At 47.4% G+C, this 22,860-nt stretch overlaps 1 protein-coding gene across 9 annotated transcripts in view; it reads right to left on the bottom strand.

The window, feature by feature from the left end:
• KIF2A (kinesin family member 2A) overlaps window positions 1–22,860 on the bottom strand; it is a 321,884-nt gene that overhangs the window by 42,567 nt on the left and 256,457 nt on the right. The gene's annotated exons all lie outside the window — the stretch shown is intronic.

Genomic DNA, 22,860 nt, shown 5'->3' with positions numbered 1-22,860 from the left:
GAAAAAAATTACTTCACAGAAAGGGTAGTGAGCAAGTGGAATAACCTCCCAGCATAGGTGGTATAGGCCTAGACTAGGGTTGCCACCTCATCCCTTTAATTCTGGACACACATTAATTACACAGGTTCTGTGGCTGATTAAAACTGGGTGAAATGGAGTCTTGAAGTCAGCCAGCCACACAACCTGTGTAATTAATGTGTGTCCAGAATTAAAGGGATGAGGTGGCAACCCTAGTTAAGACAGTAGAACAATTTAAACATGCATGGTATAGGCATAAGAATATCCTTACAAAGAAATAAATATCAAGTAAGGATTGAGGTAATAATATGGAATAAAAAGGGGCAAACTGGATGAGCCAAGTGAAAGAAAGGCCAGACGCTGCTGGAAATAACTTGACATGGATGAAATCTGCACCTTTAAGAAACAAAACGACACAAACCAGCCTGAAAGAAGGCCAAAAAATGAGGGAAACAAAACCTGGGAAAATAAATCCTCCGGTTTTTACACCATAAAGTGTACATCTTTCAGACCCCTGGGTTATTGTGCACCGAAACCAGTTTCAAGGCCCGCAAAATAGTGCGGACGACCAAAGAAGAAAAAACCCTTAGCCTTTAAAAATTTGGTCTCAAAAACCAAACTGTTCAAGCCAATCGAGGAAGGTCCTTGCGGCGAAACATACCCTGTAGCAGCAGATCTAGCTGAAGTGGAAGATGCCACCCAACAAATTGAGAACATCTGCGTACCAGGACCTGCGCAAGGCAGGTCTGGAGTCTGGAGTCAGGTCTGGAGTCACTAGGATTACAGTTACACTTGATTCAATTGAGCACCCGAGGCAACACTGGGAACAAGAGAAACAAATACGCCAGATGAAAATCCCACGGAAACATCATGGCGCCCACCACAAAAGCCATCGGGTCCCTGAACCTTGCACAAAACAGTGGAACTTTGAAGTTATGACCGGAAGGCCAAGAGATACACCTCCAGAAGGTCCCAATTAAAGAACAAATGTTGGAAGACTTCTGGATGAAATGACCACTCCCCTGAAGAATTCGGGCCACTCCCGCACTCTTGTTACCACCCCAATGATTTACATATGCCACTGTTGTGGCATTGTCCGACTGAATCAGCCGACCAGCACGGACAGAGCCCCCAAGCGAGATGGCTCGGAGCTCGAGCACACTGATTGGAAGAGCTATCTCTGATGATGACCAAAGTTCTTGGAGTTGAAGATGTAATGCCCCAGCCATCCAACCAAGGAGACTCACGGCCGTTGTCACAATGAACCATTTCGGAATGACCAAGCATTGACCCTGGAGCAGATTATCGAAAACAACCACCAATCGAGGGATTGACGAGTGCAGGCGGACAGAAGAAGGTGCTGAAACGAGAGGGACCCTGTGAACCCCATCCAATTATGGAGAATCTCCCACTGGAATACTCACGAGTGGAATCTGGCATACTGAATGGTCTCGAATGTGGAGACCACGGTGTCCAACAGCTTCATGCACAACAGGGTTGACGGACACAGGACATACAGTACTGTTGTGACCAAAATCCAGAGGGTCCGGCCCTTAGACTACGGCAGGAAAACTCGCTGTAGAGTAGTGTCGAAGTTTATGCCCAGGAGCAGTAGGCGCCGACAAGGAAACAGGTGAAACTTCTCAAAATTCAGGATCTAGTCATGATCCTGAAGTACCTGTACCATACGATCCAGGTGCACCTGCAAATGTGAAACTAAATTGGCTTTCACAAGCAAATCATCCAAATTAGGTATGATAGTAGCACCTTCTTTGCACAGCAGGCTCACTATCACTGCCCTTATCTTTCTGAAGATGACCAGGGCCGTGGCTATACTGAATGGCATGGTCTCAAACTGATAGTGAGCTTAACAGACTGTGAACCAGACGAGAGAGTGATGACCTGTCCAAATATGAAGATAAGCATCCAGAAAGGCTAAAAATCTGTTGGCCTCCATGCCGTGGATCACCGATCTGAGAGAGAGATTCCATCTGAAAAGGTGCAGAGATTCAGATTTGTGCGGAAGGAACCTTGGCAGACACACCTTTATTAGACTCCACCTTCAAAAGGAAAAGCCCTGAATGGCCTCTGCTGTTTTGCGGCAGCCACAGGAACTGCTATTCCCACCTGTAGCTTGAGATATAACCGCACCCAACTCCGGTCCAAACAGAACACCCCCACCAAAGGAAAGTGTTTCCAAGGAGTGCTTAGATTCAGAATCTGCATACCAAGCACGGAGGCAAAGCGCCCTCAGAGTCAAAATGGCTGAAGTCGAGACCCTGGAAGCTACCTGATCGCTATCAGTTGCTCCACAGATTTGCTCTGATAAGTACAGTAAGGAACCCTGGATGAACTGTTCTGAAGCACCATGACATGTTTGTCAGCCCAAGCCTTCATAGCTGGAGCCACCCACGGAGAGGCCAGTAAAGGGCCGATAAGTATATTTTTACGGGATCTGGGGTGGTTAAGATAACCCTCTGACTGAGCCAACGCCGTATCCATCATGGCCGAAGCGGCACCTCACAAAGCCTGTGGGTCACCAAGCCCTGTCTGACAAGTCACGCACAAGACCCCAGAGTTAAACTGTCCACATGGTAATATTACACTGGGCACAAGTGAAAAAAAGGAGAATTATGGTAGACTTACCATTGTTAAATCTCTTTCTGCGAAGTACATTGGTTTCCAGAGGGAAAACATAGGGGGTGTAGAGATGGATCTTGATCCAGGCACCAACACGCTAAAGCTTTAGACTGTCCCAAGATGCATTGGGGCCTTCTCTATAACCGCGCCTCCAGGCACTGTGAGCTCAGTTTAGTTAACAAGTCCAATGGAGGAGCAGATAAAAGAGAAGGTAGATGTTAGTCACATAGAACCACGTTCTAGTCCCTTCTCACAACAGGAGAAGGGACTAGCTGCTAATGCCATACAACCCCATAGAAGCAAGGTGCGTCAGGGTGGGCGCCCTGTGGAACCAATGTACCTCGCAGAAAGATTTAACAACGGTAAGTCTTCCATAGATCACCTTTTCTGCAGCGGGGTACACTTGTTTCCAATATGAAAACATCGGGGATGTCCTAAAGCAGTTCCTCATGGGAGGGTACGCGCCGTAGTGGGTATGAGAACCCGGCGTCCAAAGGAAGCATCCTGGGAGGCGGAAGTATCAAAGGCATGGAACCTAATAAACGTGTTCACTGAGGACCACGTAACCGCCTTGCACAATTGTTCAGCGGACGCGCCTAAGCGGGCCGCCCAAGAAGGTCCAACAGACTGAGTAGAATGGGCTTAAATAGCAGCAGGAGCTGGAAGACCAGCCTGTGCATATGCTTGTGCAATCACCATTCTAATCCATCGGCCAATGTTTGCTTGTTCACAGGCCAGCCACGTTTGTGAAAACCAAAAAGTACAAAAAGGGTATCTGACCTCCTAATAGAGGCAGTCCTCTCCACGTATATACGGAGACACCATACCACATCCAAAGATCGCTCTTTGGAGGACAAACCAGAAGAGATAAAAGCCGGAACCACAATCTTTTGGTTAAGATGGAAAGATGACACCACCTAAGGTAGATAACCAGGGCGAGCTGTAAGAACTGCCCGGTCACGGTAAAAAAATCAGAAAGGGTGGACATCAGGACAAAGCGCCTAAGTCCGACACCCTCCTGGTCGAGTCAATAGCCAGTAGGAACAGGACCTTGACCGTGAGCCATTCAAGGTCACTGACTCAAGAGGTGGAGACTATTGCAGGGCATTTAGGACAACATACAGATTCCAAAGAGCCACAGGAGGGACACAGGGAGGCTGAATCCGTAAAACACCCTGAGTGAAAGTATGAATGTCAGGAATAGACGCAATTTTTCTCTGAAACCACTCCGACAAGGCAGAGATATGAACCTTGAGGGAGGCCAGACGAAGGCCTAAATCCAGGCCTTTTGCAGAAAAGCCAGAAGTCTGGCAATACTGAATTTGTATGCATCGTAATTCCTAACAGCACACCAGGTGAAGTAAGAATTCCAGACCCTATAATAAATCCGCGCAGATGCCGGTTTGCAGGCCTTCAGCATAGTTTGGATAACTGCCTCGGAGAATCCTTTGGACCTCAGGAGTGAAGCTTCAAGAGCCACGCCGTCAAAACCAGTCTGGCCAGATCAGGGTAGACACAAGGGCCCTGAGCGAAGAGGTCTGGGCGTTGAGGAAGTAGAAGACGACGCTCTATCGATAGACCCTGCAGGTCTGAGAACCAATGCTGTCTTGGCCACGCTTGTGCGACTAGAAGTAGTATTCCTCCTTCTTGTTTGAACTTCCATAGTACCCTGGGCAGGAGTGACACAGGAGGGAACACGTACGGCAGCCGAAAGTTTAATGGAATTGCCAGTGCGTCCACGAACGCTGCTTGAGGATCCCTGGCTCTTAATCAGAAGACCGGAACTTTGCGATTGTGTCGAGACGCCATCAGGTCTACATCTGGTAGGCACCACTTGTCCACTAGGAGTTGAAAGACTTCCTGATGAATACTCCACTCTCCGGCGTGCACGTCCTGAAGACTGAAGAAATCCGCTTCCCAGTTGAGGACTCCCGGAATGAACACTGCCGATATTGCTGGCAGATGGCGTTCCGCCCAACGGAGTATTTTTGCCACTTCCAACATTGCCATGCGACTTCGAGTGCTGCCTTGATGGTTTATGTACGCCACCGTGGTGGCATTGTCTGACCGTACTTGAACAGGCCTGTTCTGTATCAGAGGCAAGGCGAGAGACAAAGCATTGAACACTGCCCGCAATTCCAGAATGTTTATCGGGAGGAGTGATTGCTCCATGGTCCACGACCCTGGAAAGAGTGTTGCTCCAACACCGCGCCCCAACTTCGCAGACTGACGTCCGTAGTCAGTAGGAACCAGTTGGGGATCCAGAAGGGACGGCCCCTGCTCAACTGCTGGTTCTGTAGCTACCAGGTCAGCGACGGACGAACCTCCGGAGTCAAGGAGATCATGTGAGACCTGATCCGATGAGGTAGGCGGTCCCACTTGGAAGGGATTAACCTCTGTAGAGGGTGGGATGAAATTGAGCGTACTCTAACATGTCGAACACCGAAACCATGAGGCCTAGTATTTGCATCGCCGAGTGTATCTACACTCTTGGGCGAGAGAGGAAGTATCTGATCCTGTCCTGAAGTTTCAGGACCTTCTCTGGAGACAGAAACAGCCGTTGACTGTGTGTGTCCAGCAGTGCCCCCAGGTGCACCATGCTCCGAGCAGGGACCAGCGAGGACTTCTTCCAGTTGATGAGCCACCCGTGGGCTTGTAGGAAGTCTATCGTCAGGTGTAGATGACTGATGAGGACATCATGGGAGTATGTCAGAATCAGCAAGTCGTCCAGGATCCTGACTCCCTGGCGACTGAGATGGGCTGTCATTATGGCCATAACCTTGGTGAAGATCCGAGGGGCCGAGGCCAGTCCAAATGGCAGAGCCTGGAACTGACAGTGAAGGTTGCCAATAGCAAATCGCAGATATTGCTGATGAGATATGGCAATAGGTACATGCAGGTAAGCGTCTTGTATGTCCAGGGATACCATGTAATCTCCGGGTTCCATGGAAACTGAGCGCAGTATTTCCATACGGAACTTGGACACTCTCACAAACTTTTTCAGTGATTTGAGATTGAGTATAGGCTGGAAAGACCCATTGGGTTTCGGGACTAGAAACAGGGTCGAGTAGTATCCTCTGCCCCTCTGGGACATAAGTACCAGCAATACCACTCCTGTATCCAAAAGTGGACGCACAACCAGACGTAGACTTGCGCCTTCAACGGATCCAAAGGGATAACCATTGTGCAGAACTGGCGAGGGAGACGTCTCTTGAAAGAGACAGCGTATCCATGAGAGACAACTTCTCGCACCCATGCGTCTGAAGTGGTCTTTAACCAGACCTGGGTGAATTGCAGAAGTCGGCCTCCCACCCCCACCCTGGGATCCCCCAGAGGGAGGCCCACCCCATCATGAAGCAGGCTTGTCTTGTTTAGAAGCAGGCTGACGAGCGGCCCAGGACTGTTTTGCCTCGGGCTTGGTGGTTTCAGGAGCACAAAATTGTCTAGGGGATGCCTGACCTTTTGCTTTCCCTTGAGGCCGAAAGAAGCAAAAAGTGGTACCTTTTGCCTTCTGTGCAGAAGGATTAGTATTCGGGAGAAAAGCAGTCTTAGCTGCAGCTATGTCAGTCACAATCTTATTGAGATCTTCCCCAAATAGTATGTCTCCCTTAAAAGGGAGTACCTCCAAGGTCTTTTTGGAGTCCAGGTCCACCTTCAACGACCTCAACCACAGAATACGGCGAGCCAGGATGGACGTAGTCGATGCCTTGGCCGCTAGCACACCTACCCCAGAGGACACCTCCTGAATGTAATAGGCGGTGGTGGTAATGTGAGACAGGTACAGTCTGGCAATGTCCGATATACTGAGGCAGCTCCTCCTCTCATGCCTGAACCCATGCTTCAATTCCTTTTGCAGCCCAGGAGGCTGCTATATTGGGTCTATGTACAGCACCTGTAAGGGAGTAAATAGACTTCAGGCAACCCGCTTATCTGTCAGTTACTTCAGTGAGGTGACAGTAGTGACAGGCAGAGTAGATGACACCACGAGACGGGTGACATGGGAATCCACCGGTGGTGAATTTTCCCACTTGTTACACAACTCAGAAGGGAGAGGATAACGAGCTACCAGGGAGAATTTCTTTCCTGGCGAAGACCAGGGTTCTTGATGTATGTCTACTAAATGGTCAGAATTTCTTTACAGGCGAAGACCAGGGTTCTTGATGTATGTCTACTAAATGGTCAGAATGTGGTAATAATATTTTAGTTACCTTCTGCCGTTTAAACTTTTCAGGTTTCTTAGACACAGAAGGGGATCCACATCATCATCTATTTGTAGAATTTGCTTAATAGCAACTACTAGGTCAGGGACATCAACCTAAGTTGTAGATTCCTCGTCAGAAGCAGCTGTATCAGTGTCTGACGGGTCAGTATACTCCCCATCCTCATCAGAAGAATCTTCCGAGAGATTAGTGGATAGTGAGGAGGTAGTGGCCCGCTTAGATGACCCCTTGACACCAGAGTGACGTGGGGTAAGTTTATGTCTAACCAAAGATTGATTCAATTGCTGCAACTGGGTAGACAAATTATCCGCCCAAGGCGGATTTATCATAGGGACAATATGTGGCTGTAATGGCACAGGAGGTTTCATAGGGGGCGTAAGGCGTGTCACAAGCGTCTTGAGAATAGATGAGAATGCCTCCCAAGGTGGCTTCTGATTGGTTACAGGAGCTGCGGACTGACTGGGAGATGTATGGCACATATTACACAGACCATCATACAAAGCTTCCCTCTTAGGCAAATCCCTGGCGCATGCGCTGCATGATAAAGGGCGGGAAATCCACGGACGCTCCTGTATGTTAGACATTTTAGTGAATGTAACCGCAGAGTGTATGAGTACGATATAGCCAGCCAGAGTACTCTACCTGCGAATAAATCCTTTAGTATGTGACAGTGTACACAGTACACAATACCAGCGTCTTAATCCGGTACTATGTGAATGCGTACACAGTACACAAGATGAGCAAATAAATCCGGTAGTATGTGACGGAGTACACAATAGAATACACTTGACGGTAAATATTGTGCAGCACTATATATGAGACTCTGACGCACCTAGTCCCTTAGGGTACAGAATACAGTGATAGATATAGCTGTGATACACTGTAAGTGAAAAAGTATATATATATATATATATATATATATATATATATATATAATATATATAAAAACAATGCGCGGTTGAGACCGGATGTATATATCAGAACACTCGTACAATATATTCTGGTACAGATACACTTGTTCTTAACCAACGCTCTCTTAATATTGGCATGTAGAATACTTAAGTGTCTGTAAAATCACGGCACTGATGTACAGGCGGATTTACAGTGGAGACCTTGCCCTGCAGTCCCGGAGAACAGTCGCAGCTAATACTAGAAGATGGCGCCCAACATCTCAGTCAGGGAGTGAGGGAGAGTGTGAAGGCAGCTCCAGGGCGGGAACAACAGCAGTAGATGGCCCCCGGAGCTGGGGGAGGGTCTACAGGTCAAGCGCCTTCTTCCCTATGCTGGTCCTCACCACCTGGTACTATGGAGTCTAAATAAAGTGGATATTAATATATCCGACCTGTACTCCTATGCCCTGGTGGATATAGTGGGGTCCCTGCTCTGTTACAGTGTACACGCCAGCGTCGCAGTCCGTCTCCTTAGACTGCGACCGTATGCGATTTAATGGTGGGTCCCGCCTGCGGGACCCGCTTACCTCCTCCCTTCTGTAGCTGCCACGCGAACCAGGAGAGCGTCTGCGACCGTGTGCCTAGAGCCAGAGCGTCTCCGTCGCAAGTACCCGGGAACAGAGCCAGCGGGAGTATGCGACGCCGCTTGGAAAGTGACAGAGACGCAGCACAGAATGTCACCCTGACATGTAAGTGCTGCGTCCCTTGAAGTCTTCTAAAAGCTTTTTCAGGGCTGCCCAGTGCAGCCCCCTGTTAAGTGACCTGCTTCTGCAGGCACCAACCGGAAACTGAGCTCACAGTGCCTGGAGGCGGGGTTATAGAGGAGGCCCCAATGCATCCTGGGACAGTCTAAAGCTTTAGCCTGTTGGTGTCTGGATCAAGATCGATCTCTACACCCCCAATGTTTTCCCTGAGGAAACCAATGTACCCCGCTGCAGAAATAACGTTGTAGTAGTGCTTTTAGCCTTGATGGGCTTTGTCTTGTCTGTCATAGTCCCCACAAGCTAAATGCAGCAGACACAAGAAGATCAAATACAAAATTCACTTTAAGAAGTGTAAAGTTACCAACTGATGTAGCCACGGTCATTGTTGCAGCAATGCATATGCATTGCGGCATGCTGCATTATTTGCCCGCGGGCACACTAGTTGCACCATCCATGATGCGGCATGGATAAGCCTGGCTACATCTGTAAGTAGAAAGGAGGAAAAGAAAAAAAAAAATAGAAAACAAATATACTAACTAGCTACAGAGTCCCTCTAAGACGGGACCCTCTCCGAAGGCACTTAAAATATACTGGAATGCTGGGGTTACAGGGAAGAAGAGCTTAGTTGTTAAAAGCCACAGGTTATTTTAAATGCCATCTCCGGAGCCCCAACCTGCAACCCCATGGAACAGTGTGCCCCAGCCTAGATTAAGGAAAAAGCAGGATTTTGCGCTAAGGGTTTCACATAAAAAAAAATAAGAATTTACTTACCGATAATTCTATTTCTCGTAGTCCGTAGTGGATGCTCGGAACTCCGTAAGGACCATGAGGAATAGCGGCTCCGCAGGAGACTGGGCACAAAAGTAAACCTTTAGGACTTCCTGGTGTGCACTGGCTCCTCCCCCTATGACCCTCCTCCAAGCCTCAGTTAGGATACTGTGCCCGGACGAGCGTACACAATAAGGAAGGATTTTGAATCCCGGGTAAGACTCATACCAGCTACACCAATCACACCGTACAACTTGTGATCTGAACCCAGTTAACAGCATGATAACAGAGGAGCCTCTGGAAAGATGGCTCACAACAACAATAACCCGATTTAGTTAACATTAACTATGTACCAGTATTGCAGACAATCCGCACTTGGGATGGGCGCCCAGCATCCACTACGGACTACGAGAAATAGAATTATCGGTAAGTAAATTCTTATTTTCTCTGACGTCCTAGTGGATGCTGGGAACTCCGTAAGGACCATGGGGATTATACCAAAGCTCCCAAACGGGCGGGAGAGTGCGGATGACTCTGCAGCACCGAATGAGAGAACTCCAGGTCCTCCTCAGCCAGGGTATCAAATTTGTAGAATTTAGCAAACGTGTTTGCCCCTGACCAAGTAGCTGCTCGGCAAAGTTGTAAAGCCGAGACCCCTCGGGCAGCCGCCCAAGATGAGCCCACCTTCCTTGTGGAATGGGCTTTTACAGATTTTGGCTGTGGCAGGCCTGCCACAGAATGTGCAAGCTGAATTGTACTACAAATCCAACGAGCAATAGTCTGCTTAGAAGCAGGAGCACCCAGCTTGTTGGGTGCATACAGGATAAACAGGGAGTCAGATTTTCTGACTCCAGCCGTCCTGGAAACATATATTTTCAGGGCCCTGACAACGTCCAGCAACTTGGAGTCCTCCAAGTCCCTAGTAGCCGCAGGTACCACAACAGGCTGGTTCAGGTGAAACGCTGAAACCACCTTAGGGAGAAATTGTGGACGAGTCCTCAATTCTGCCCTGTCCGTATGAAAAATCAGGTAAGGGCTTTTATAAGATAAAGCCGCCAATTCTGACACGCGCCTGGCCGAAGCCAGGGCCAACAGCATGACCACTTTCCATGTGAGATATTTCAAATCCACAGATTTAAGCGGTTCAAACCAATGTGATTTTAGGAACCCCAAAACTACATTGAGATCCCAAGGTGCCACTGGAGGCACAAAAGGAGGCTGTATATGCAGCACCCCCTTGACAAACGTCTGAACTTCAGGAACTGAAGCCAGTTCTTTCTGGAAGAAAATCGACAGGGCCGAAATCTGAACCTTAATGGATCCTAATTTTAGGCCCATAGACACTCCTGTTTGCAGGAAATGCAGGAATCGACCCAGTTGAAATTCCTCCGTTGGGGCCTTCCTGGCCTCGCACCACGCAACATATTTCCGCCAAATGCGGTGATAATGCTTTGCGGTCACATCCTTCCTGGCTTTGATCAGGGTAGGAATGACTTCTTCCGGAATGCCTTTTTCCTTCAGGATCCGGCGTTCAACCGCCATGCCGTCAAACGCAGCCGCGGTAAGTCTTGGAATAGACAGGGTCCTTGCTGGAGCAGGTCCCTTCTTAGAGGTAGAGGCCACGGGTCCTCTGTGAGCATCTCTTGAAGTTCCGGGTACCAAGTCCTTCTTGGCCAATCCGGAGCCACGAGTATAGTTCTTACTCCTCTCCGTCTTATAATTCTCAGTACCTTGGGTATGAGAGGCAGAGGAGGGAAACACATACACTGACTGGTACACCCATGGTGTTACCAGAGCGTCCACAGCTATTGCCTGAGGGACCTGGCGCAATACCTGTCCAATTTTTTGTTGAGGCGGGACGCCATCATGTCCACCTTTGGTTTTTTCCAACGGTTTACAATCATGTGGAAGACTTCTGGGTGAAGTCCCCACTCTCCCGGGTGGAGGTCGTGCCTGCTGAGGAAGTCTGCTTCCCAGTTGTCCACTCCCGGAATGAACACTGCTGACAGTGCTATCACATGATTTTCCGCCCAGCGAAGAATCCTTGCAGCTTCTGCCATTGCCCTCCTGCTTCTTGTGCCGCCCTGTCTGTTCACGTGGGCGACTGCCGTGATGTTGTCCGACTGGATCAGCACCGGCTGACCTTGAAGCAGAGGTCTTGCTTGGCTTAGGGCATTGTAAATGGCCCTCAGCTCCAGGATATTTATGTGAAGTGATGTCTCCAGGCTTGACCACAAGCCCTGGAAATTTCTTCCCTGTGTGACTGCTCCCCAGCCTCGCAGGCTGGCATCCGTGGTCACCAGGACCCAGTCCTGAATGCTGAATCTGCGGCCCTCTAGAAGATGAGCACTCTGCAACCACCACAGGAGAGACACCCTTGTCTTTGGTGACAGGGTTATCCGCTGATGCATCTGAAGATGCGATCCGGACCATTTGTCCCGCAGGTCCTACTGGAAAGTTCTTGCGTGGAATCTGCCGAAAGGGATTGCTTCGTAGGAAGCCACCATTTTTCCCAGGACCCTTGTGCATTGATGCACTGACACTTGGCCTGGTTTTAGGAGGTTTCTGACTAGTTCGGATAACTCCCTGGCTTTCTCCTCCGGGAGAAACACCTTTTTCTAGACTGTGTCCAGGATCATCCCTAGGAATAGAAGACGTGTCGTCGGGATCAGCTGCGATTTTGGAATATTGAGAATCCAACCGTGCTGCCGCAACACTACTTGAGATAGTGCTACCCCGACTACCAATTGTTCCCTGGATCTTGCCCTTATCAGGAGATCGTCCAAGTACGGGATAACTAAAACTCCCTTCCTTCGAAGGAGTATCATCATTTCGGCCATTACCTTGGTAAAGACCCGGGGTGCCGTAGACAAACCAAACGGCAGCGTCTGAAACTGATAGTGACAGTTCTGTACCACAAACCTGAGGTATCCTTGGTGAGAAGGGTAAATTGGGACATGGAGGTAAGCCTCCTTGATGTCCAAAGACACCATATAATCCCCTTCTTCCAAGTTCGCAATCACCGCTCTGAGTGACTCCATCTTGAATTTGAACCTGTGTATGTAAGTGTTCAAGGATTTCAGATTTAAAATAGGTCTCACCGAGCCGTCCGGCTTCGGTACCACAAACAGCGTGGAATAATACCCCTGTCCCTGTTGCAGGAGGGGTATCTTCATTATCACCTGCTGGGAATACAGCTTGTGAATGGCTTCCAATACCGCCTCCCTGTCGGAGGGAGACGTCGGTAAAGTAGACTTTAGGGGAGTGCCTGAGTCCGCTTGTAAAGCCCCAGCGTCATGCTGAGGACTTGGCAGAAAACGGGAGAGGGCTTCTGTTCCTGGGAACTGGCTGTTTGCTGCAGCCTTTTTCCTCTCCCTCTGCCACGGGGCAGAAATGAGGAGCCTTTTGCCCGCTTGCCCTTATGGGGCCGAAAGGACTGCGCCTGATAATACGGCGTCTTCTTATGTTGAGAGGCTACCTGGGGTAAAAATGTGGATTTCCCAGCAGTTGCCGTGGCCACCAGGTCTGATAGACCTACCCCAAATAACGCCTCCCCTTTGTAAGGCAATACTTCCATATGCCTTTTGGAATCAGCATCACCTGACCACTGCCTCGTCCATAACCCTCTTCTGGCAGAAATGGACAGCGCACTTACTCTTGATGCCAGTCGGCAAATATCCCTCTGTGCATCACGCATATATAGAAATGCATCTTTCAAATGCTCTATAGTCAGTAATATACTGTCCCTATCTAGGGTATCAATATTGTCAGTCAGGGAATCCGACCAAGCCACCCCAGCACTGCACATCCAGGCTGAGGCGATTGCTGGTCGCAGTATAACACCCGTGTGAGTGTATATACATTTTAGGATATTCTCCTGCTTTCTGTCAGCAGGTTCCTTAAGGGCGGCCGTATCAGGAGACGGTAGTGCCACCTGTTTTGACAAACGTGTGAGCGCTTTATCCACCTTAGGGGGTGTTTCCCAACGTGCCCTATCCTCTGGCGGGAAGGGGTATGATGCTAATAACCTTTTAGGAATTATCAGTTTTTTATCGGGGGAAACCCACGCTTCATCACACACTTCATTTAATTCCTCAGATGCAGGAAAAACTACAGGCAGTTTTTTCTCACCAAACATAATACCCTTTTTAGTGGTACTTGTATTATCAGAAATATGTAAAACATTTTTCATAGCATCAATCATGTAATGTGTGTCCCTACTGGAAGTCACATTCGTCTCTTCATCGTCGACACTGGAGTCAGTATCCGTGTCGGCGTCTGTATCTGCCATCTGAGGTAACGGGCGTTTTAGAGCCCCTGATGGCTTTTGAGACGCCTAGACAGGCACGAGCTGAGTAGCCGGCTGTCTCATGTCATCAACCGTCTTTTGTAAAGAGCTGACACTGTCACGTAATTCCTTCCATAAGCTCAGCCACTCAGGTGTCGACTCCCTAGGGGGTGACATCTCCATTACAGGCAATTGCTCCGCCTCTACACCATTTTCCTCCTCATACATGTCGACACAATTGTACAGACACACAGCACACACACAGGGAATGCTCTGATAGAGGACAGGACCCCACTAGCCCTTTGGGGAGACAAAGGGAGAGTATGCCAGCACACACCAGAGCGCTATATATATACAGGGATAACCTTATAGAAGTGTTTTTCCCCTTATAGCTGCTGTTTTATTTATACTGCGCCTAATTAGTGCCCCCCTTTCTTGTTTTACCCTTTTCTGTAGTGCAGGACTGCAGGGGAGAGTCAGGGAGACGTCCTTCCAGCGAAGCTGTGAGGGAAAATGGCGCCCGTGTGCTGAGGAGATGGGCTCCGCCCCCTTCTCCGCTGACTTTTCTCCCGCTTTTTGCTGTATTCTGGCAGGGGTTAAAATACATCCATATAGCCCTGGGGGTTATATGTGATGTATTTTCGCCAGCCAAGGTGTTTCTATTGCTGCTCAGGGCGCCCCCCCCCCAGCGCCCTGCACCCTCAGTGACCGGAGTGTGAAGTGTACCTGAGGAGCAATGGCGCACAGCTGCAGTGCTGTGCGCTACCTTGGTGAAGACTGATGTCTTCTGCCGCCGATTTTCCGGACCTCTTCTTGCTTCTGGCTCTGTAAGGGGGCCGGCGGCGCGGCTCTGGGACCGGACTCCGAGGCTGGGCCTGTGTTCGGTCCCTCTGGAGCTAATGGTGTCCAGTAGCCAAGAAGCCCAAGCTGGCTGCAAGCAGGCAGGTTCGCTTCTTCTCCCCTTAGTCCCTCGATGCAGTGAGCCTGTTGCCAGCAGGTCTCACTGAAAATAAAAAACCTAAAACTAAACTTTTACTAAGAAACTCAGGAGAGCCTCCTAGAATGCACCCTTCTCGGCCGGGCACAAAAATCTAACTGAGGCTTGGAGGAGGGTCATAGGGGGAGGAGCCAGTGCACACCAGGTAGTCCTAAAGCTTTACTTTTGTGCCCAGTCTCCTGCGGAGCCGCTATTCCCCATGGTCCTTACGGAGTTCCCAGCATCCACTAGGACGTCGGAGAAAATGTTTTAATGAAGGGGCCATTTTGTGTATACTGTCTTAGTCATTAATTAGTAATCACCAGACAATAACTACTAAGAGGGCACATGGTCTGAAAGAGAGGACTACCATGTAGCATCCTCCCCACATCTATTACCTGGTGATCACAAGTGGTCAAGAGAAAATACATATTAAGGGTCTGTATAATGTAAGAGAGGGGAATCCCTCTGTCAAATATAGTGCCTCCACGGGGACAGATGCCATTATGTGTGAGATAGGGAACATGTAGTATCCTCCGCATCCATGTTTTCCACAGACATTTTTATTTTATTTTTTATCATCAATAGTTTTTATTACATTTTTGCCAAACAGAGAGGGATATAAAAAAAGAAAGGGGAAGAGTGAGGGGGAACATATAACAGAGGAGAAGGGATGCACACCACCATAATAAAAAACAAACAAAAAAAAAACAAAAAAAAAAAATGCTGAATTTGCAAAAATGTGGAAATGTTTAGGTGATTCATTGGCGGACTGAAATAACTTGGAAGGAGTGCTGGAGAGGTGGGAAAACTAAAAGTGCAAAACTAAGGGCAACAGACCTTTGTATCAAAAGGGTTAGGAAAAGCACCAGGAAAAGGAAACCAGTGCGGTTCACAAAAGAAGTATCAACCGGTCTGAAAGGCAAAAAAGATGGCATTTAGGAAATACAAACAGACTCAAAATAATAACGACAAAGAGGTGTATCTTGACAGACGAAGGATGCTAAGAAAGTGATCAGACATGCAAAGGCAGAAGCTGAGGAGAAAATGGCCCAGTCAGTAGATAAAGGGGGCAAAACGTTTTTTTTTAAGTATATAAGTGAAAGGAGAAAATCAAATGGAGGAATAACAAGACTTAAGACAGAGAGTGAGCATTTGGTGGAGGGAGACAAGGCAATAGCAGATCACCTAAATAATTATTTTTGCTCAGTATTTACTAGAGAAGGAAAAGGGAAGGGGCCACAGTTAAGTTGCAAGGACATTCATAAAAATAAGGTAGATGAAAGTACATTTACAGAGGAGAAGGTCCTAACAGAACTTTCAAAACTAAAAGTGGATAAATCAATGGGGCCAGATGGGATACACCCAAGGATACTAAAAGAGCTAAAAGATGTGCTGGTGACACCTTTAACAGAATTATTTAACAAGTCACTAAATACAGGTGCCATTCCAGAGGACTGGAAAAGAGCAAATGTAGTTCCACTTCACAAAAGTGGAAGCAAGGAAGAAGCAAGTAATAACAGACCAGTAAGCCTTACATCCATAGTAGGGAAAGTAATGGAAAAACTATTAAAAGAAAGAGTTGTGGAATATTTTAAATCAAACAACTTACAGGATCCAAAACAGCATGGATTTACTGGTGGGAGACAAATCTTATTGACTTTTTTTGACTCTGTGACGAAAATAATAGACCAAGGGGAAGCTGTAGATGTAGCATATCTAGACTTTAGTAGGCATTTGACACTGTCCCACATTGCAGACTGCTAAATAAACTTGAAAGCGTGGTGGTGGATTATAAAACAGTTAAATAGATAAGAACCTGGTTGCAGGATAGAAAACAGACAGTAGTAGTAAATGGAGTGCAATCTATGGAGGGAAATGTTACCAATGGAGTACCCCAGGCATCTGTACTTGGACCAGTTCTCTTTAATATCTTTGTTGGTGACATTGCAAATGGTATTGAAGAGAAAGTACGCCTTTTTGCAGATGATACAAAGATATGCTACAGGGTAGACACACCGGGAGGGGTAAAACAAATGACTGATGACCTAGGTAGGCTTGAGAAATGGCTAAAAGTTTAATGCTAAAAAATGCAAAATCATGCACTTGGGTCTCAAAAACCCAAAGGCTAAATATAGTATCAAAGGTACTATAATGGAAACTACTGAGGAGGAAAGGGATTTGGAGTCAGGCAGGAAAGCAATGCAACAAAGCAATGAGAAAGGCAAGTCAGATGCTTGGTTGTATAGGGAGAGGAATCAGCAGCAGGCAAAAAGAAGTAATAATGCCACTGTATAGGTCTTTGGTATGGCCCCATGTGGAATACTGTGTCCAGTTCTGGAGATCATATCTCCAGAAGGATATAAATACATTAGAGAGAGTGTACAAAGAAGGGCAACTAAAATGGTGCATGGCCTACATTACAAAACTTACCCGGAAAGGATAAAAGATCTTAACATGTTTAGTTTGGAGGAGTGAAGGGAAAGGGGGGACATGATACAAACTTTCAAATATACCAAGGGTCTTAAACTTCAGGAGGGAAACATTCTTCAAAGGAAGAGAAATATTAGGACTCAAGGACATATACTGAAACTGGAGGGAGGCAGGTTCAGGGGAAATGTAAGGAAAAATTATTTCACAGAAAGTGTAGTGGATAAGTGGAATAGCCTCCCATCAGAGGTGGTAGAGGCTAAGACTGTAGAGCAATTTAAACATGCTTGGGGATAAGCATATGAACATCCTTACAAAGAATTAAGGTTCAAAAAGGGTTGAGATTACCTACAAGATAAAAAAAAAGGGCAGACTAGATGGGCCAAGTGGCTCTTATCTGCCGTCAAATTCTATGTTTCTATGACCAGAAAATATGGTATAAATGACCAACATTGTCACAATTCCACCAACAATATCTGGAGCAGGACAGCCAGATAATATGTAGCATATCAGGTGTAAGGTATAACCTATTCAGAAGTTTAACATGCATTTCCGAGTGGTTTAAGCATCTGGACATGCTGAAAGATTAACTATATATACACGTTCCCAGTGGGAGTAAGACATTGCAATGTCCAAGTCCTTTTCCCAACGAAGTTGTGCATTAGGCTTCCGAGGTTTGGGAAAATTAACAATATTATTATACCAAAAATAAATTTCTGTCACAACAGACGTGACAGTACAGATTGAGCTAAAGCGCCAAGAGGGTTCTGGGGAGGGGAAAAGCTTTGAAACCAGTGACGAATCTGGAGGTAATGAAATAGTTCTGTGGGAGGGATGGAAAAGCGGTCCTGCAGCTGAGGGAATGTAGATAGAACGTTCCCATCTAGTATGTCACCCAAGGAATGTATATTGCAATTAAGTTACTGGGAAACAGCCAGGTTAGGAACTAACTTAGTTATAGCTTTCAATGATAGAGCTGCGATCGGGAAAGGGGGTTGAACTTGGGCAGGTTGGAGACTAATTTATCCCAAGTGCGTATGGAAAAATGTGTAGAGGGAGTAGGGGCATGTTCGGAGGTCGTAAGTGTTTGGGGGTCCATAATAGATCAGCTAGGGTGTCAGTGGAACATTTTGTTTGTTCTATCGCTACCCATGAAGATGTAGAGGAATCAATTATCCAGTATTTCAGTTGTGCTAGATTACAGGCGTCCTGATATGCGGACAAATAGGGAAGGGCCAGTCCCCCACGATGTCTGGGTAAAACCATACGGGAGTAGGCTAGTTTAGAGAAATGGGATTTCCATAGTTATTTGGTGAGCATAAGCCTACACTTATCCAAATAAATTTTGGGGAAAAGAAAGGGGATTGTTCGAAATAAGTACATAAGCTTTGGAAGCAAAGACATTTTGAAGGCAGCCAAGCGACCTAACCAGGATATCTTGTATGCAAGCCAAGATGAGGTTAGAGATTGGAGGGCCGCAATAAGAGGTGGTAAGTTAACATCAAAGACTGAGGAGGTGGTAGGAGGTAAGTGTATGCCAAAGTATATAATGGATTTAGCATTCCAATTGTATGGGTAAAGAGAGCACAAAACAGCCACTTCTGAGTCAGGTAAATTTATTGGCGAGGCTTCAGATTTGGTCGTATTTAGTCTATAATACGAGGCCGCGCTGAACTCAGTCAGAAGGTCATGAAGACTTGTGAGGGAGGAAGTAGGTTGGATGACAAAAAGGACGTCGTCTGCAAAAAGACACAATTTATGAGTGGATTGACTGCTAAGTAACCCCGGGAATGCAGCGTCCGACCTAATCCTGGCAGCAAGGGGTTCCATTACTAGTACAAAAATTAACGGTGAGAGGGGGGAGCCCTGACGGGTACCATTAGAATATGGAAAAATGTCTGAGAGGAAGCCATTACTGAACACCCGGGCAGTAGGAGAACTATATAGGGCCAGTATGGCCGACAATATTGGACCACTAAAGCCAAAATTGGATAAAACAGCGTCTATATACATTCAATTCTACCTGTCAAAGGCCTTCTCCGCATCAAGAGAAAGCAACAGGAAGCCCTCATTGGCCAGAAGAGAGTCAATTAAATTGAATACTCTACGGGTGTTGTCCGTGGCCTGCCTGCCAGGCACAAATCCAACCTGGTCAGAGTGAATTAGGGAGGGCAAATAAGCATTGAGTCTAGTCGCGATTAGTTTGGCATAGAGCTTAACGTCTCTGTTGAGTAGGGCAATCGGTCGATAATTCTGACAGAGAGAGGGGTCTTTACCGGGTTTGGGGATTACTACTACTTGGGCCATTAGCATTTCCGCAGGGAAGGAGCCGGCACTTGTAACCTCATTAAAGAGCTCTGCGAGCATAGGGGAGAGACGGTCTCTAAAAGTTCTGTAGAACTCATTACTAAAACCGTCCGGCCCAGGGGCTTTGTTCGCAGGGAGGGAGTTAATAGCAGCATCAAACTGAAGCGAAGACCGGGGGCATTCAATGTGGTCAGCTGCTCAGGAGTCAGGGTAGGCAAATCTACAGAGAAGAGAAAGGACTGAATGAGTTCAGGAGTTGGCTGTGGGGTAGATGTATCGGATTTTAAATTGTACAAATCCGTGTAATAAAGTGCAAATTGATTGGCAATGTCCAAGGGGTTTGCTAGTTTAGAACTCGATGGGGAGATAATACATCCGATTGCGGGCTTGTCTGGCACGTAATTTCCGAGCCAGAACCCTGCCGGACCTATTCCCTACCAAGAATTTTTTTGTCATAGCCTATTTAGGGCGGATTGGGTTCTAGCAACCAAGACTTTCTGTAATTGACTGCGGAGTGCAGACCATTCCTTTCGAAGCTCCTTGGTTGGGTGGCGCTTGTTTTTATCTTCGGCAGCCTGAAGTTTAGTTTCTAAGGTAACCTGAAGCTGCATGGCGTGTTTCATAAGCATAGTCCCGGCTTGAATAGCGGAGCCACTGACAACTGCCTTAAGGGCGCACCAATAGGTTGGTACGGAGGTGTAGGAGGGAGAGTTCGTAGAGATGAATGAGGAAATATTGTCGGTTATGAAGTTCTTCACTACAACATCAGAAAGCAAATGTGGGGAGAAGCACCAGTGCTGAGGAGGCAAAAATGTATTTGAGAGTTCCCAGCTCCACATTATAGGAGCATGGTCTGACCAAGAGATGGGCAAAATATCTACTGGGCCTGCCGACTGTAGCAACCATTTATCACAGAGGATAAGATCAATACGTGAATAGGAATTATGGACCGGGTAAAATAAGGAATAATCCCTATTAGATGGGTTTTGAACATGCCAGATATCATATAAATCAAACTCAGCAAGAAGGTTACGAAAAGCCAAGGAAGGGCTATTGCGAGCTCTAAGGGTGCTAGGTTTAATCAGGGGGGATTTATTCATCTTCGGGTCAAGAACCAGGTTAAAGTCCCCCAGTAAGACTAATGAGCCCACCTTTACTCTCTGTATAAGTAAACATAATTTCCTAAGAAATGTAACTTGGTTTGAGTTAGGAGCATATAAAGTAACAATAGTAGTAAGCTTATCTTCCAGTAGGCTTGTAAGAATCAAATATCGACCTGTCTTGTCTACAATTTGGGAGTGTAATATGAAGGATGTAGCGGCTCCAAAGAAAATAGCTACGCCATTTTTCTATAAAGGGCCGTTAGCGAAATAACCTGTGGGGTAGTGGTGGTCTCTCAGAACAGGGGGGCTGAGGGATGAAAAAATAAGAATTTACTTACCGATAATTCGATTTCTCATAGTCCGTAGTGGATGCTGGGGACTCCGTAAGGACCATGGGGAATAGCGGCTCCGCAGGAGACTGGGCACATCTAAAGAAAGCTTTAGGACTATCTGGTGTGCACTGGCTCCTCCCCCTATGACCCTCCTCCAAGCCTCAGTTAGGATACTGTGCCCGGACGAGCGTACACAATAAGGAAGGATTTTGAATCCCGGGTAAGACTCATACCAGCCACACCAATCACACCGTATAACCTGTGATCTGAACCCAGTTAACAGCATGATAACAGAGGAGCCTCTGAAAGATGGCTCACAACAATAATAACCCGATTTTTGTAACAATAACTATGTACAAGTATTGCAGACAATCCGCACTTGGGATGGGCGCCCAGCATCCACTACGGACTATGAGAAATAGAATTATCGGTAAGTAAATTCTTATTTTCTCTAACGTCCTAAGTGGATGCTGGGGACTCCGTAAGGACCATGGGGATTATACCAAAGCTCCCAAACGGGCGGGAGAGTGCGGATGACTCTGCAGCACCAAATGAGAGAACTCCAGGTCCTCCTCAGCCAGGATATCAATTTTGTAGAATTTTACAAACGTATTTGCTCCTGACCAAGTAGCTGCTCGGCAAAGTTGTAAAGCCGAGACCCCTCGGGCAGCCGCCCAAGATGAGCCCACCTTCCTTGTGGAGTGGGCATTTACAGATTTTTGGCTGTGGCAGGCCTGCCACAGAATGTGCAAGCTGAATTGTACTACAAATCCAACGAGCAATAGTCTGCTTAGAAGCAGGAGCACCCAGCTTGTTGGGTGCACACAGGAGAAACAGCGAGTCAGATTTCCTGACTCCAGCCGTCCTGGAAACATAAATTTTCAGGGCACTGACAACGTCTAGCAACTTGGAGGCCTCCAAGTCCCTAGTAGCCGCAGGCACCACCAATAGGTTGGTTCAGGTGAGACGCTGAAACCACCTTGGGGAGAAACTGAGGACGAGTCCTCAATTCCGCCCTGTCCGAATGGAAAATCAGATAAGGGCTTTTTCAGGATAAAGCCGCCAATTCTGACACGCGCCTGGCCCAGGCCAGGGCCAACAGCATGACCACTTTCCATGTGAGATATTTTAACTCCACAGATTTAAGTGGTTCAAACCAATGTGACTTTTGGAACCCAAAACTACATTGAGATCCCAAAGTGCCACTGGAGGCACAAAAGGAGGCTGTATATGCAGTACCCCTTTTACAAACGTCTGAACTTCAGGGACTGAAGCTAGTTCTTTTTGGAAGAAAATTGACAGGGCCGAAATTTGAACCTTAATGGACCCCAATTTCAGGCCCATAGACACTCCTGTTTGCAGGAAATGTAGGAATCGACCCAGTTGAATTTCCTCCGTCGGGCCTTACTGGCCTCGCACCACGCAACATATTTTCACCAATTGCGGTGATAATGTTTTTGCGGTTACATCCTTCCTGGCTTTGATCAGGATAGGGATGACTTCATTCGGAATGCCTTTTTTCCTTCAGGATCCGGCGTTCAACCGCCATGCCGTCAAACGCAGCCGCGGTAAGTCTTGGAACAGACAGGGTCCTTGCTGGAGCAGGTCCCTTCTTTGAGGTAGAGGCCACGGATCCTCCGTGAGCATCTCTTGAAGTTCCGGTTACCAAGTCCTTCTTGGCCAATCCGGAACCACGAATATAGTGCTTACTCCTCTCCATCTTATCAATCTCAGTACCTTGGGTATGAGAGGCAGAGGAGGGAACACATACCCAGACTGGTACACCCACGGTGTTACCAGAGCGTCTACAGCTTATTGCCTGAGGGTCCCTGGACCTGGCGCAATACCTGTCGAGTTTTTAATCATGTGGAAGACTTCTGGGTGAAGTCCCCACTCTCCCGGGTGGAGGTCGTGCTGAGGAAGTCTGCTTCCCAGTTGTCCACTCCCGGAATGAATACTGCTGACAGTGCTATCACATGATTTTCCGCCCAGCGAAGAATCCTTGCAGCTTCTGCCATTGCCCTCCTGCTTCTTGTGCCACCCTGTCTGTTTACGTGGGTGACTGCCGTGATGTTGTCCGACTGGATCAACACCGGCTGACCTTGAAGCAGAGGTCTTGCTAAG

Source organism: Pseudophryne corroboree, chromosome 1 (assembly GCF_028390025.1).
Source record: "Pseudophryne corroboree isolate aPseCor3 chromosome 1, aPseCor3.hap2, whole genome shotgun sequence".
Classification (NCBI taxonomy): Eukaryota; Metazoa; Chordata; class Amphibia; order Anura; family Myobatrachidae; genus Pseudophryne; species Pseudophryne corroboree.
This window is presented reverse-complemented; position numbering and strand designations above follow the sequence as displayed.